Raw genomic sequence first — 17434 nt, 5'->3', positions numbered from 1 at the left:
GCATTTCCTGTACACTAAAACTATATACAGAGCTACTATGCATAATGTCACCAGTTCTAATATTAGTGTTATTAGTATTGTGGTTTTTATTAATGATCAGTATTGCAGTATGCAGTCACTATGTGGTTGTAATATGTGATTTGATCACAGTGCGGTGGTATTTCTCTCTTGTGTGTGGTATTATTTGGTTACTATGAGGTGGTAATATGTGGTCTCGTCATGGTGTGACTGTATTTATTCCCTGTATGTAGTATTATTCAGTCACTGTGGTGATAATATATGTCCGGCCATGGTGTAGTGGTATTTGTTGCCAGTATATGGTATTATGATATTATTCAGTCACTATGTGGTGGCAATATGTGATCTGGTCATGGTGTGACGGTATTTATCCAATGTAGGTGGTATTTTTCGGTCAATATGTGGTGGTAATATGTGATCTGGTTATGGTGTAGTGGTATTTCTCTCTTGTATGTGGTATTATTTGGTCACTATGAGGTGGTAATATGGGGTCTAGTCATGTTTTGACACTATTTAACCCCTGTATGTAATATTATTCAGTCACTGTGTGATGGTAATATGTGGTCCAGCCATGGTGTAGTGATATTTGTCCCCTGTATATGGTATTATTTGGTCACTATATGGTGGTAATATGTGATCTGGTCATGGTGTGGAGATATATATCTCCTGTATGTGGGATTATTTTGTCACTAGGTGGTGGTAATATGTGATTTGGTCATGATGTGGTGGTATTTATCCCCTGTATGTGGTATTATTGGGTCACTATGTGGTTGTAATATGTGACTTGATCACAGTGCAGTGGTATTTCTCTCTTATGTGTGGTATTATTTGGTTACTATGAGGTGGTAATATGTGGTCTCGTCATGGTGTGACTGTATTTATTCCCTGTATGTAGTATTATTCAGTCACTGTGGTGATAATATATGTCCGGCCATGGTGTAGTGGTATTTGTTGCCAGTATATGGTATTATGATATTATTCAGTCACTATGTGGTGGCAATATGTGATCTGGTCATGGTGTGACGGTATTTATCCAATGTAGGTGGTATTTTTCGGTCAATATGTGGTGGTAATATGTGATCTGGTTATGGTGTAGTGGTATTTCTCTCTTGTATGTGGTATTATTTGGTCACTATGAGGTGGTAATATGGGGTCTAGTCATGTTTTGACACTATTTAACCCCTGTATGTAATATTATTCAGTCACTGTGTGATGGTAATATGTGGTCCAGCCATGGTGTAGTGATATTTGTCCCCTGTATATGGTATTATTTGGTCACTATATGGTGGTAATATGTGATCTGGTCATGGTGTGGAGATATATATCTCCTGTATGTGGGATTATTTTGTCACTAGGTGGTGGTAATATGTGATTTGGTCATGATGTGGTGGTATTTATCCCCTGTATGTGGTATTATTGGGTCACTATGTGGTTGTAATATGTGGTCTAGTTGTGGTGTGGTGGCATTTATCCCCTGTATGTGGTATTATTCGGTCACTGTGTGGTGATAATATGTAGTTTGGTCACGTTGTGGCAAAATTTGGTATAGTGGATTGTGTTGTGTATGGAGGTAACTTTTTCTTTCTGACATCAATAAAGGGGAGATTCTTGATTTCCAATAGAGATTAAATTTTGACGTTTAACCCCTCCCTGACCTGTGACTATTACACAGTAGCAAATATGCAGTTACAGAGGTTCTACAGTGAAAACAAGTAATCACCTATCCTAAGGCCATGTTCACTCATTCAGTATTTGGTCAGTATTTTGCCACAGTATTTGTAAGCCAAAACCAGGAATGAGTGATAAATGCAGAAGTGGTGACATGTTTCTATTATACTTTTCCTCTAATTGTTCCACTTCTGGTTTTGGCTTACAAATACTGTTGTAAAATACTGACCAAATACTGAACGTGTGAACGTGGCCAAAGGATAAGTGATAATAAGTAGGGATGATCGAATAGCTTCGGATAAGAGCTTATCCAAATAGCTATAGAGCTTACCGAATAGCTGCATTGGTAACCTGGATACCTGGAGCAATCCTGATAATCAGCTGTTCGGCGCTGCAGCTGCATGGGTCGCGGCTGTGTGACAGTCAAAAACATGCATGGCGAGCACAAAAAACTCTCTCACACTGTTTCCTTAAAAATACCAGTGTTGTTATAATAATAATAAATAATAATAATCTTTATTTATATAGCGCCAACATATTCCGCAGCGCTTTACAGTTTAACAGTTTCAAACACAACAGTCATAGGTAACAACGTTAACAATACAATAAAGCAAAACAAGACGACCCTGCTCGTGAGAGCTTACAATCTACAATGAGGTGGGGGCGATACAAAGTACAGGTGTGTATTTACAATGATGGTCCAGCCATCTTCAGGGGGTGGGGGGGTAGATGGAGATAGTGAATGGGCTACACACACAAAAACATAAAATGACTTTGATTAGTTAACGTGGTAGGCCGCTCTGAACAAATGTGTTTTGAGAGAGCACCTAAAACTATGCAAGTTGTGGATGGTCCTAATATCTTGGGGTAGAGCATTCCAGAGGATTGGCGCAGCGCAGGAGAAGTCTTGGAGTCGGGAGGTACGGATAAGTGCAGAGGTTAGTAGAAAGTCATTTGCAGAGCGCAGCGGTTGGCTAGGCCGATAGACCGAGATGAGGGAGGAGATGTATGGGGGTGCCGCACTGTGGAGAGCTTTGTGGGTGAGAACAAGTACTTTGAATTGTATCCTGTAATGAATGGGCAGCCAGTGTAATGACTGGTGAAGAGCGGATGCATCTGAGTAACGATTAGCCAGATGGACAACCCTGGCTGCCGCATTAAGGATAGACTGGAGAAAGAAGGCCAATTAATAGAGCATTGCATTAGTCCAGGCGGGAGTGGATTAGGGCGACAGTGAGGGTTTTTGTTGTCTCCACGGTGAGAAAAGGGTGGATTCTAGAGATGTTCTTTAGGTGTAAGCGGCACGAACAGGCAAGAGATTATATGTGGGAGGTGAAGGAGAGATCGGAGTCAAACATAGCACCCAGACAGCGTGCCTGCAGCCGGGGTGTTATTATGGTGCCACCCACGGAGAGCGAAATGTCAGATTTAGATAGGTTAGTAGAAGGTGGGAGCAGAAGAAGTTCAGTTTTGGAGAGGTTGAGTTTCAGAGAGAGAGCGGACATGATGTTGGAGACTGCAGACAGACAGTCAGTGGCGTTCTGTAGTACAGCAGGAGTAAGGTCAGGGGATGACGTGTATAGTTGTGTGTCATCAGCATAAAGATGGTACTGAAAGCCAAATCTGCTGATGGTCTGTCCAATTGGGGCTGTGTAGAGGGAGAAGAGAAGGGGGCCAAGGACTGAGCCCTGAGGTACCCCAACAGTGAGAGGAAGAGGAGATGAAGTGGAGCCAGAGAACAGAACACTGAAGGAGCGGTCAGAAAGGTAGGAGGAGAACCAGGAGAGTGCAGTGTCCTTAATGCCTAGTGACTGGAGCCTAGAGAGTAGGAGAGGGTGGTCAACAGTGTCGAAAGGTGCAGAAAGGTCGAGGAGAATGAGCAGAGAGAGGTCACCGTTACATTTTTCTGTCAGAAGGTCATTGGTCACATTGATAAGTGCAGTTTCTGTCGAATGTAGGGGGTGGAAACCAGACTGTGAAGGGTCTAGGAGGGAATGAGTGGAGAGGTAACGGGTAAGGCGGGAGTAGATCAGGCGCTCCAAAAGTTTTGAGATGAAGGGTAGATTGGAGACCGGTCTGTAGTTGTTTGTGCAGGATGGGTCGAGGGTAGTTTTTTTTTTAGTAATGTAGTAATGATTGAGTGTTTGAAGGAGGAGGGGAAAATGCCAGAGGAGAGGGAGAGATTAAAAATTGTAGTTAGGTGAGTTGTGACGACTGGAGAGAGAGACTGGAGGAGGTGTGAGGGAATGGGGGTCGGTGGTGCACATAGTCAGACGAGAAGTGGAGAGGAGCTTGGAGACTTCTTCTTCTGTGATGGGATCAAATATGGAGAGTGAGTCAGGGGAAATGCAGGGAGGGATGGGAGTCATTGCAGTTGGTGCCTGGGAGCGGATTTCCTGACGGATATTGTCTATTTTCTCTATAAAGTGGGAAGCCAGGTCATCAGCACAAATGTCTGTGATAGGGTCTTGTGCTTTTGGCCTGAGGAGGGAGTGAAAGGTGTTAAAAAGTTTCTTGGGGTTGTTGGATAGTGAGGAGATCAGGGTGGTGTAGAAGGACTGTTTGGCGAGGTGAGGGGCAGAGTTATAGGTCCTTAACATAAATTTGAAGTGTATGAAGTCTTCTGGTGTGTGAGTTTTCCTTCGTAAGCGTTCCGCACTCCTAGAGCATCGCTGGAGAAATCGGGTTTGTGACGTGAGCCAGGGCTGTTTCACTCTGTGTTTGGAGGTTCTGAGGGTGAGGGGATCTACTTGGTCAAGGGTGCTTCTAAGAGTGTCATTGGAGTGATGTACAGCCAGATCAGGACAGGAAAAAGAAAAGATTGGGGACAATGATGAGTGTAGGGATTCTGAAAGTGTATGAGGGTTAATGGCATGTAGATTTCTGAATGTGTGGTAGGTAGGAGAGTGCTGGGGTGGGCGAGGAATTATGAGTGTGAAGGATAGAATGTTGTGGTCAGAGAGGGGAAGCGGAGAGTTATCTAGATAGGAGATTGAACAGAGTCAGACAAAGACCAAGTACAGGGTGTTACCGTCTTTGTGTGTTTCAGAGGTTGAGAGCTGTGAGAGGCCTAGAGAAGTGGTTAGTGATAGAAGCTGGGATGCAGATGTGGAAGTGGGGCTGTTAATGGGGATGTTGAAGTCTCCCAGGATAAGGGTTGGTAGTTCTGAGGACCTGAATTGCGGCAGCCAGGCTGAGAAGTGGTCCAGCAAGTGGGTGGGTGAGCCTGGGGGCCGGTATATGACCACTACTCTGAGGGAGAGGGGACGAAAGAGCCTGATGGTGTGGAACTCAAAAGAAGGGAATAAGAGTGATGGAACTGGGGGTATGACCTGGAACGTGCATTGTGGGGACAAGAGTATGCCGATTCCACCACCAGGTCTGTTTGTGGGTCTCGGGGAATGGGAGAATTGTAAGCCACCATGGGAAATGGCAGCAGGGGAGACAGTGTCAGAGTCCTGGATCCAGGTTTCAGTGAGGGCCAACTGATTCAGAGAGTTGTTCACAAAGTAGTTGTGCAGGAAAGAAAGCTTGTTACATACAGACCGTGGATTCCAAAGGGCACAATTGAAAGAGAGAGATGAGGGAGTGCAAGTAATATTGATAAGGTTAGTATGGTTTTGATATGAGGTAGGGTAGCGGTTGGGGGATGGGGGACCGGGGTTGGGGGAGATATCCCCCGAAATCAGTAGGAGTAAGAAGATAAAAAGCAAGTAGTTTTTGGAAGTGTATGAAGCTTTTTTGTGCAGTGTGTGGGCAAGATGGGCTGAGGTTTTTCAGGAAGGTGAGAAGTACATGGGAGCTGTACATGGGAGAGGGAAGGAGAGAGGAGCTGATATATATGAGTCGTGGTGGAGGGGGTATTGGGCGGTGAATGTGGATTGCAAGGGAGCATAGGAGGATAGGAATAAAGCACATGGATAAAAGGGAGAACAGAGTGTGGGTTACCTGACTCCTGCCCTGACTAACTGCCATGGAATAACTGCTGTATCACGATGCTTATCTTCGTGACGCTTTGCTTCTGTGATGCGTGTGGAGCGCCCCCACCGCCGCAGGGCCAAGGGGCACCCGGTACCGGGCCTCTGAGTCTCTGCTCTGGGGTTGTCACGGTGGCTAGACCCGGTCCGTGGCCCTGCCGGTCAGTGAGGGACGTCCATTGCAGTGAGTGATGATAGTGGTGCAGTTGTGGGGTGCAGGTCGCGGTAAATAACGAGGACACCAGGTTGCAGTCTCTTTACCTCTTTACTGAAGATCTCTGGGTCCTCAGTCCGGAATCCAGATAACCAGGCTGCGCAAGTCCGGCCGGTCCAATGGCACCTCCAGAGTTCGCTTTGCAGGTGGAAATCAGTGCCTTCCTTCTAGCGCTATGTGTTGTAGTCCTTCCCTGCTGTGCTTACGGAAAGTACCCCACAACTGTTGTGTGTGTTTCTTAAGTTCCCTCACAACTCGATTAGACGATGTTCTGCTAATCCTCCGTCCCTCCCGATGTTCTGGTTAGGACGGCACCCGTATGACGGGTAGGCTCGGAGCTCTTCCGGGACCCTAGAGTCGCCCCTCTCCACAAGTTGCCCCCCAAGACTGCATAGGTGATTTGATTTGAGACAGCCCGCCTGAGACTGACTGTCCTGCCGTAGGTTTGAAGTATTGCTTGAATCTAGATGTCTATATACTTCCTCGGCGTTCCGGCCACCGGCTACACGCCTCAGTAGGATGTTGCCTCGATCTTACGGCACAACTCCTACTGGTATTCTCCTATTTGCTTCGATTTCGTTTCTCACTCAGCACAATATATCTCTCTTCTATTCCTTTCTTAGGGCACCGCCGCTATTCTGTGCAGGCACGGTCCCGTGACGTTCTTTCTTGTAGCCAGGTCTCCATCAGGGTCCCAAACCTGACAGAGGCCCTACCGAATCATCTCCCGCAACACCCTCTGCCACAAGGTGTTGCCTGGTTCCTATCCAGTCAGCTTTCTCTCCTAACTTCCTGCCTGACCCCCAGTTTTACCAGTATGTGAGGAGTGGCCTAATGAATAGCACCCTTAGCTCCCCCTGGTGGCCCGGCTGTGAAATGTATTGGTGTCTGTGATACCTGGTCAGATGAACTCCTTCAGTGCCATCGAACGTACCATGGCTCCCCATAGTGGCGGAGCCACAGTACTGCAACGACCAGGACTCTGGGTCTGGGGCGCTGCACGTGCACCCCCACATATAATGTCCCTGTATAAAAATATCTCCCTACACTGTGCCCTTCAATAAGTGATTGCACCTCACTGTGCTCCCTGCACAAATATGACCTCCACACTGTTCTTCTGATGGTACATAGCTCCATACTGTCCTCGTCTATAAAATATTGTCTACATATTATCTACCCTTTTGAACTGTAACCACCTCTGTTCGCCCTTCTGAATTATAACCGTCACACTGTTCACTCTTATTAGATATAACCGCCACGGTGTTCACCTTTATTAGCTATATCCGCCACACTGTCCACTTTTATTAGCTACTAGATGCTGGCCCGATTCTAACGCATCGAGTATTCTAGAATATGCATGTCCACGTAGTATATTGCCCAGCTCACGTAGTATATTGCCCAGCCATGTAGTATATTGCCCAGCCACGTAGTATATTGCACAGCACACGTAGTATATTGCACAGCCACGTAGTATATTGCACAGCCACGTAGTATATAGCACATCCCACGTAGTATATTGCCCAGCCACGTAGTATATTGCCCAGCCACGTAGTATATTGCCCAGCCACGTAGTATATTGCACAGCTATGTAGTATATAGCACAGCCACGTAGTATATTGCACAGCCATGTAGTATATTGCCCATCCATGTAGTATATTGAACAGCCCACGTAGTATATAACAGCCCACGTAGTATATAGCACAGCCCATGTAGTATATTGCACAGCCCACGTAGTATATTGCACAGCCATGTAGTATATTGCACAGCCACGTAGTATATTGCACAGCCCACGTAGTATATTGCACAGCCCACGTATTATAATGCACAGCCATGTAGTATATTGCACAGCCACGTAGTATATTGCACAGCCCACGTATTATATTGCACAGCCCTAGTATCATATTGCACAGCCATGTAGTATATTGCACAGCCCACGTAGTATATTGCACAGCCCACGTAGTATATTGCCCAGCCATGTAGTATATAGCACAGCCACAGAGTATATAGCACATCCCAAGTAGTATATACTCACCTTCCATCCGCAGCTGTCACCGCCGCATGTGCTGCGCTGTTTCCTGCTGTCGCAGCCGTCATGAATAACCGTCATCACTGACCGCGGCCACAAATTTTGTCCCCGGCTTTTTGCGGCGGTAGGCCCAACAGCGTCCATGGTCCAGGCCGGCTCCGCCTTCCTCACGACGACTCTGCCCCCTTTGCGGCGCTTCTGGCCAGGCCTGTACTGGCTGGCCGCGACCCGTGGCCACTAATTTAGACACCGGCTGTTTGCCGGGGTAGGTCCAACAGTGCCCATGGTCCCGGCCGGCTCCGCCCTCCTCATGGCCACTCGGCCCCTATTACAGCACTTGTGGCAGGGCCTGTATGGAGTGGGCGGGGACTCGCTGTGCATACTTACTGGCCTCCCCTGCCCTTTTGTCTACGCCCACTGGCTGGTCTCGACCAATGAATATCCGGGACAGACAGACAGACAGACGGATGTACCCCTTAGACAATTATATAGTAGATGACCACCAAACTGTCTGCCCTTATTAACTATAACTGCAACAATGTCCTCCCTGATTAGCTATAACCGCCACATTGTCTGGCCTTATTAGCTATTACCACCAGACTGTCCATCTCTTAAGTATTACCCCACGCTGCCCCCCTTTCCATAATGGGCACCCTCTGTACCCTCACACTGTGTCACGCATATTCAATAATAATAATAATTTTTATTTATAGCAATAACATTCTGCAGAAAGTTACAATATAATTGGTGGAGAAAGGTTGAACTAGATGGACCTCTGTCTTTTTTCAACCTATTGTATATAACTACAGTATATGTAACAATGAATCATGTTTTCTGTCCAGATTCTGTACTGTGCCCCCTTTGCACACTTCCCTCTATACTGTCCCCTCCGTACTGTGTCCTCACACTCTGTGCACACATTGCCCCCTCTATACACTTTAACCCATACTGACCTTTCACAGGGTCCCCCCCAATAATGTCTCCCCATACTGCCCAGCATGCCGCCTCCTAGACTCGCTCCTGATATTGCCTACTGGGTATCTGGAGAACCTGGGAGTCATGATGACGTTTTCTAATTTTTATATGCAATGAATAAAACAGGAATGACGAAGAATGAAATGAGCTCTGAGATCTGAATGGCATCACACAATTCCCACAGCCAGATGCTGATCCAATAGGGTCTGGGAATATATGGAGCCAGAGGGGGAGCACACCTCAATAGATCTATAATGAATGTGAGCACAGAACTAGGAGGGTGGGGGCTGGGAGACCCCGTGCTCCCCTCCTCCTGGTAGCCGTGCTGGCCATTCGCCTTCTCTACATGGGGCAAATTTCTTCCACCTTCTGGAGTGGAGATATGGCTCAGCACAACGCCGAGGATTAAACACTCTCCTTTCAACCTTGTTCATATCCTAGTGCTGTGGAATACTAATACACCCCAGGTGCAGCCGCCTGAAAGCACAAGAAAGTGAGCTCTTCGGGTAGCGGATCAGCTGTTCGCACATATAAGTATCAGCCGTAGACTGATAGGGCGTGATGAGTCTTGTAATGAAAGGGTGTAACTTGAATCTCCATGGCCCCAATGCAGAAAATATAACAGGGTCCCCACCTACAGTGTGCCATGGCTAAACAGAATGTCTTCACCAGGGGGTGTTTAATGAGTGTACCCCACCCTTTCCCTTCCTGGATCATTTGCCCCAGAATCATTTTTGCCTTAGGTACATGCCTACTTGACATTGGATTGCAGCTCTACATTATTGCTAAGTATTGCCTGCATGTTATTGCAGACTTACAGGCTGTTGACAGCAGTTTACAGCAGCCTGTATTCTGATAATGGGACCCCAGGCTGAACCCGGATGGCACGACAAGAGATTTCTGCTTTTTAGTAAATACTGCTTAATCACCTTGAAAAGTTCTCCCGTTTACTAAGCTCTGACCCCCGATTTATCATGTACGTTTTTTAAAATCATTTTTCTTTTTTGTTTTGTGGTATTCGTGGTTCCTTTTTTTTGCCCAAATCTTCAGAATGGAGCATAAGGATGAAGAATTTTAAGCAAAGTTAAAAATGTTCTTTCTTTTTTTTTTTAACCTTTATGGGACTATATAGCGCTAACAGCTGCTTGTTTCATAAAGTGGCCTAAAAATTGCAGCAAAATTGGTGCAAGCAAAAAAAAAAAAAAGAACACTAAGAACAGAACAAAAAACAGGTTCAATTGCAATCATGAATTGAGTCCTTTGTGCTTAAAAGCCTAAGGGTACGTGTCCACGTTCAGGAAACGCTGCATGTTTGACGCTGCGTGGGGCCGCAGCGTCAAACATGCAGCGTCCAGATGTTACAGCATAGTGGAGGGGATTTTATGAAATCCCGTGTCCACTGTGCATGGAAACACGCATCCGTCGGCCCTGCGACTTCGGACATGCTGCGCGTCTTTTAAGATCGCAGCATGTCCGTGTTCCTTGCGGCGCCGCTGCAAGGAATAACACAGGGCCCTATGCGTGAGGTGCGATGATGCCGGATGTGTGCAATGAACACATCCGGCATCATCGCGTCCCAGAAGGGGGCGGGGCTTAGGGCGGAGCGGGTTTGCCGTTCCGACGAAACCGCCGGCCATCCTGATCGTGGACACATATCCTAAGAATATTCATGTTCTCTTCTTCTTGTCAGTGAAGTGTTTGCATTCAGAATTGAAAAACCTGCACAGATTTAAAGGGGCTACCGGCCTTTGGGTACAAGTCTGATATCACTCTGTGTGACTGCAGACTTGTGAATCCTCACAGTGAACCCACTGCCCACCGTAGGGAATCTCTGAAGCGGGCGCCCAGAGTGGGGGTTGTCATTTGACTGCAGGTATGTGATTTGCTTACTTCCAGCCACATTCCGACTAGACATGTCTGGCTTCGCTCAATACACTTGCACTGAGTAAGGCCTCTTTCACACTTCCGTTTTTTTCCTTCCGTCGAAATCCGTCGAGTTTTGAAAAAACAGGATCCTGCAAATTTTTCTGCAGGATCCTGCATTTTCCCATAGACTTGTATTAGTGACGGATTGTGACGGATGGCCATCCGTTTCATCCGTCGTGCACTGGATCCGTCAGAAAATAGTGGTCCGACGGGTAGATAAAACGTTCAGAGGAACGTTTTTTCTGCACGTCGGAAAATCGCTCAGCGACGGATCCTGCGCTGTCTGTCGTTAGCTATAATGGAAGCCTATGAACGCAGGACCCGTCGCTGACCATCAAACACTGGAATCCAGTGAGGTATCCTGTTTTTTTCAATCTGAGCATGCCCGGAAGGATTTTGTAGGCAGGGAAAAATTCTCTCTCTCCCTCCCTCTCTCCCTCTCCTGACTTTTATACCTTAAAATTCGGGCAGGAAATCATTTGAGGCATCCTTCATTACACAGGATCCGTTGCACACGTTTTCCACTATTTTCAAAACATCCGTAGATACGTCGCTTCACTGCATTGTGACGCACCCCTAACGACGGAAGTGTGCAAGAAGCCTAAGGCCGGTTTCACACGTCAGTGGCTCCGGTACGTGAGGTGACAGTTTCCTCACGTACCGGAGACACTGACACACGTAGACCCATAAAAATCAATGCATCTGTGCAGATGTCATTGATTTTTTGCGGACCGTGTCTCCGTGTGCCAAACACGGAGACATGTCAGTGTTCGTGGGAGCGCACGTTTTACACGGACCCAATAGAGTCAATGGGTCCACGTAAAACACGGACCTCACACGGACATTCTCCGTCTGGGGTCCGTGTGCGTGCAGGAGACAGCGCTACAGTAAGCGCTGTCCCCCCCACATGGTGCTGAAGCCGGTATTCATATCTTCCCTGTAGCAGCGTTTGCTATAGAGAAAATATGAAGAATAGTGTTAAAAATAAAGATTTAGGTGTCCGCCGCCCCCCCACCCCCTGTGCGCCCCCCCGCTGGTCAGAAAATACTTATCCGGGTCCCCCGTCGGCTGTCGCTCCTTCCTGGTCTGGCCGCGCCTCCTACTGTATGCGGTCACGTGGGGCCGATCAATTAAATCATGAATAGTCGGCTCCGCCCCTATGGGAGGTGGAGCCACATATTCATGACTGTAAATGATCGGGCCCACGTGACCGCATGCAGGAGAAGCCGCGGCAAGACCAAGAAGGAGCGACAGCCGACGGGGGACCCGGGTAAGTATTTTCTGACCAGCGGGGGGGCGCACAGGGGGTGGGGGGGCGGCGGACACCTAAATCTTTATTTTTAACACTATTCTTCATATTTTCTCTGCAGCAAACGTTACTGCAGAGAGGATATGAATCGCAGCTTCAGCACCATGCAGAGTGGGTACCACACGCTCCGTGTGGTACCCACTCGCCATACGGGCGGCACACGTGTGCCGCAGGTATGGCCTCCGTGAGTTCCCAGGCACACGGACACGGATAACTCCGGTACCGATTTATTCCGGTACCGGAATTATCTGGACGTGTGGGACAGCCCTAAGACTGCGCTCGTCTAGTTGGCATGTGACCTCATGTATGCAAATCGCACACTTTTGGTCGTGCACTCGCTGCTTCCGGCAGTATCCTCATAGAGCGCAGTGTTAGGATTCACAAGTCTGCAATTACTGTGCATACAGTGACTGTAAACTAGTAGTCCAAGGCTGGACAACCCCTTTAAAACTTCTCACAGTGAAGGTTTTATTACAATTCTAACCAGTCCACACGATCCTCTTTGAAACTCCAGACTGATGCATTTCAATTGCACTGATACATTGTAATGTACACTCTGGATTTGTGTTGCTGATGTTCTTAGGCTTCTTTCACACTTCAGTTGTTTGGCGTCAGTCTGCTCCGACATAGTGACGGATCGACGGATCCGTCACAATTGTTGAGAAAACGGTTCTAACGGATCCGTTTTTTTGACGGATCAGTTACTTGGGGGTTGTCTCGGAAAAGTATCTACTTTTTGGAGCATGCGCAATTGAAAAAGCGGATTGGGGTGACGGATCCGCCGAAATGACGGTCGCGACGGATCCGTCGCCCATAGGCGGCCATTCTATGGAATGGCGGACGCGACGGATCCGTCGCGAACCGCCATTTTGGCGCAGACAAAAAACGTTATAATGTCCGCCTATGTCTAGATGACGTCCGCCAAATTTCGACGGATCCGTCACATGGCGGATGGAACGGACGACCATCTGTCACAATCCATCGCTAATGCAAGTCTATGGGAAAATAGCGGATCCGCCAAAAAAAAATGGCGGATCCACTATTTGATGAAAACGGCGGATTCAAACTGACGCCAAACAACTGAAGTGTGAAAGAAGCCTTACCTCACAAAGGATTGTCTACATTGGACATCATTGTAAGGCCGGCGTCACACATGCGTATTTTACGTACGTAAGAGCGCAGAAACTACGTCCGTAAAACTCGCATTACATACGGCACAATTATTCTCAATGGGGCTGCTCCTATTAGCCGTATATTACGGTTCAGTATTATACGGCTTTCTACGGCCCTACAAAATCGCAGCATGCTGCGTTTGTCAGCGTATTGCGCAAAAAAATCGCCAATGAAAGTCTATGGGGGCGAGAAAAATACGGATTCCACACGGACCAGCAGTGTGACTTGCGAGAAATACGCAGCGGTGTTAGTGAAAAGTCGGTAATTCAATTGCCGGCTTTTCATTTCTCCTGCACAAACCCGACAGGATATGAGACATGGTTTACATACAGTAAACCATCTCATATCCCCTTTTTTTTGCATATTCCACACTACTAATGTTAGTAGTGTGTGTATGCAAAATTTGGGCGCTGTAGCTGCTAAAATAAAGGGTTAAATGGCGGAAAAAATTGGCATGGGCTCCCGCGCAATTTTCTCCGCCAGAATGGTAAAGCCAGTGACTGAGGGCAGATATTAATAGCCAGGAGAGGGTCCATGGTTATTGGCCCCCCCGTGGCTAAAAACATCTGCCCCCAGCCACCCCAGAAAAGGCACATCTGGAAGATGCGCCTATTCTGGCACTTGGCCACTCTCTTCCCACTCCCTGTAGCGGTGGGATATGGGGTAATGAAGGGTTAATGCCACCTTGCTATTGTAAGGTGACATTAAGCCAGATTAATAATGGAGAGGCGTCAATTATGACACCTATCCATTATTAATCCAATTGTTTGAAAGGGTTAAAACACACACACACACACACACACATGATTTAAAAGTATTTTAATGAAATAAACACAGCGGTTGTTTTAATAATTTATTGTTCTCTCAATCCATTTCCAGGCCCTCGCTTGGCAAAATAATAAACGCACAAGATACATACCTTCTGGTGAACCGTCTCTTCCCACGAAGTAATCCATCTGAAGGGGTTAACTAATATTACAGGCAGGAGCCCTGCTAATGCAGTGGTGTGCTCCTGCTTGTAATTCCCCGGCGAATGAATGAAATGTAGGTCATTGACCTACATTTCCTTCAGTCGCGGTGATGCGCCCCCTGGTGGATGTCCTCATATGACCTGGAGCGTGGGAAAAAGTTCCCAGGCTGCAGTTCATGAGAACATCCACCAGAAGGCGCCTCACCGCGACTCAATGTAAGTACAGATCCAGCTTTCCTTTCAGCACCCGGGGATTACAGACACGAGCGAGTGGTTTATCGCAGCTCGTGCCTGTAATATTAGTTAACCCCTTCAGATGGATTACCTCGTGGGACGTGACGTTTCAGCTGAGGGTATGTATCTTGTGCGTTTATTATTTTGCCAAGCGAGGGCCTGGAAATGGATTGAGAGAACAATAAATTATTAAAACAACCGCTGTGTTTATTTCATTAAAATCCTTTTTAATCATGTGTGTGTGTGTTTTTTTAACCCTTTCAAACAATTGGATTAATAATGGATAGGTGACATAATTGACGCCTCTCCATTATTAATCTGGCTTAATGTCACCTTACAATAGCAAGGTGGCATTAACCCTTCATTACCCCATATCCCACCGCTACAGGGAGTGGGAAGAGAGTGGCCAAGTGCCAGAATAGGCGCATCTTCCAGATGTGCCTTTTCTGGGGTGGCTGGGGGCAGATGTTTGTAGCCACGGGGGGGCCAATAACCATGGACCCTCTCTAGGCTATTAATATCTGCCCTCAGTCACTGGCTTTACCATTCTGGCGGAGAAAATTGCGCGGGAGCCCACGCCAATTTTTTCCGCCATTTAACCCTTTATTTCAGCAGCTACAGTGCTGAAATTTTGCACATACACACTACAAACATTAGTAGTGTGGAATATGCAAAAAAAAAGGGGATATGAGATGGTTTACTGTATGTAAACCATGTCTCATATCCTGTCGGGTTTGTGCAGGAGAAATGAAAAGCCGGCAATTGAATTACCGGCTTTTCACAGATATCGCGCTGAATGAAATCTAAATACAGAATATATATATATATATGTGTCTCAATGACATATATATATATATATATATATATATATATACTGTATATATGTTTTCCCTAACATTTGAGCACATAAATCCATTAGATGTCGGTTTTGCAAGCCTGCGAGAAAATCTTGCAGTACGGATGCCATACGGATTACATACGGAGGATGCCATGCGCAAAATACGCTGAAACACCCTGACTACGGATCAATATTTTGGGAACATTTCTCCGTATTACGGCCCTAGTACGGACGTATAATACGTGGCGTATTGTCTTACGCCAAGTGTGACCCCAGCCTAAGAAAGTTGCAGCTGTGAGAAGTATTACGATTGTATCACTACTAGATGTAACAATGTTCCCTAGAAAACTGTGAGAAATTGAAACACTAACATTTATTTGAAAGTTGTAAAACTTTTTCAGTACCATAAAAGGGTTGTTCAGGACCTAACAAAACATGGTAAACAGCACCTGCTCCTTTTTTACAGATTTTGTATAGTATTGCAGCTCTTAACAAAACACTGACTGGCACTTCCAAGCTAGTGTGAACAGGTGCAAACTAGGAGAAGCCACCTCCATATACAATATACAAAAGAAGTTGCACTCTGTCGTGCTAAAGCATGTAGACATGGAATATATGAAATATGAATAGCAATAATGCTTCTGGATAGGGTTGAGCGAAACGGATCGGTCATTTTCATAAGTCGCCGACTTTTGGTAAAGTCGGCTGTTATGATCCTAGTGGCAAGGATCGCAAGTCGGACTAGCTAAGTACCTGAACAGACTACAAACTCTGGGGAAGTGGTAACTGAATTGACCACAACCTGATCCTATCCGCACACAACTAAAAGTAGCCGTGGAACGTTACCTAAAAAATTCCTAGACGTCTCGTCACGGCCGGAGAAACTGACTACTCCTAGAGGGAACGAAAGTCCTCGCTTGCCTCAGTGAAGTGACCCCAAAGATATAGAATAGCCCCCCACAAATATTAACGGTGAGTTAAGGGGAAAGCACAAACGCAGAGATGAAATTAGATTTAGCAAATGAGGCCCACTAACACTAGATAGCAGAAAATAGAAAGGGAACTGTGCGGTCAATTTAAAACCCTATTCAAAAAATCCACGCAGAGATTACTCGAGCCCCCGCACCGACTCACGATGCGGGGGAAGCAACTCTGACCCCAGAGTTAACCAGCGGCAAAATCACATATTAGCAAGCTGGACTAAACTCATCATACACGGAAATAATATTGCAAACTGATGAGCAAAAAATTATTAAACAGAACTTAGCTTCTCAGAAGAGACAGGAACCGAAGATTATCAGGAGTAATCAGAAAGGCACTGAATACATTGACAGCCGGCAACAAGTGGAAGTGAAACAGAGCTATATAGGAACCTCCCAGTGACTAATGAGGCAGCTGATAAGCCACAGATCCGCAGGATGACAAACAAAGCCACCAGGGGAGCCCAAAACAAAAAGTCACACCATACCACCTGTGACCACAAGAGGGAGCCCGAAAACAGAGTTCACAACAGTACCCCCCCCTTGAGGAGGGGTCACCGAACCCTCATCAAAACCCCCAGGGCGATCGGGATGAGCCACATGGAAGGCACGAACCAAATCAGCCGCATGAACATCAGAGGCGACAACCCAGGAATTATCCTCCTGACCATAGCCCTTCCACTTAACCAAATATTCCAGGATGGCCCACCAACACCGAGGAATGAACCTCAGAAATAACTCTGCTGGTCCATCTATCCGGGACAAACAGTCTCTCCGGTGGACAACGGTCAGGTCTATCCGCCTGAAACTCCTGCAGCACTTGTCGCAAATCTGGGGAGATGGCAGACAAAATCACCCCTTCTCTGAGAATACCAGCCGGCTCAGAATCTCCAGGAGAGTCAGGCACAAAACTCCTAGAAAGAGCATCAGCCTTCACATTCTTCGAACCAGGCAGGTACGAGACCACGAAAACAAAACGAGAGAAAAACAACGACCAACGAGCCTGTCTAGGATTCAGCCGCTTGGCCGACTCGAGATAAATCAAATTCTTGTGATCAGTTAAGACCACCACACGATGCTTAGCTCCCTCAAGCCAATGTCGCCACTCCTCAAATGCCCACTTCAT

The 17434-nt window shown here is 46.7% G+C and overlaps 1 protein-coding gene across 2 annotated transcripts in view; it reads left to right on the top strand.

Moving 5' to 3' along the window:
- Nucleotides 1–17434, top strand: part of CHRNA4 (cholinergic receptor nicotinic alpha 4 subunit) — a 304030-nt gene that overhangs the window by 366 nt on the left and 286230 nt on the right. The window contains exon 1 of one of the 2 annotated variants that reach the window (XM_077252943.1): nucleotides 10593–10751. The exons of the other annotated variant lie outside the window; for it this stretch is intronic. The gene's annotated coding sequence lies outside the window, so the exon portion shown is untranslated. Of the gene's footprint in view, nucleotides 1–10592; nucleotides 10752–17434 lie in introns of those variants that run through there. 2 annotated transcript variants of the gene reach the window in all.

This window comes from Ranitomeya variabilis, chromosome 4 (genome assembly GCF_051348905.1).
Source record: "Ranitomeya variabilis isolate aRanVar5 chromosome 4, aRanVar5.hap1, whole genome shotgun sequence".
NCBI lineage: Eukaryota > Metazoa > Chordata > Amphibia > Anura > Dendrobatidae > Ranitomeya > Ranitomeya variabilis.
This window is presented reverse-complemented; position numbering and strand designations above follow the sequence as displayed.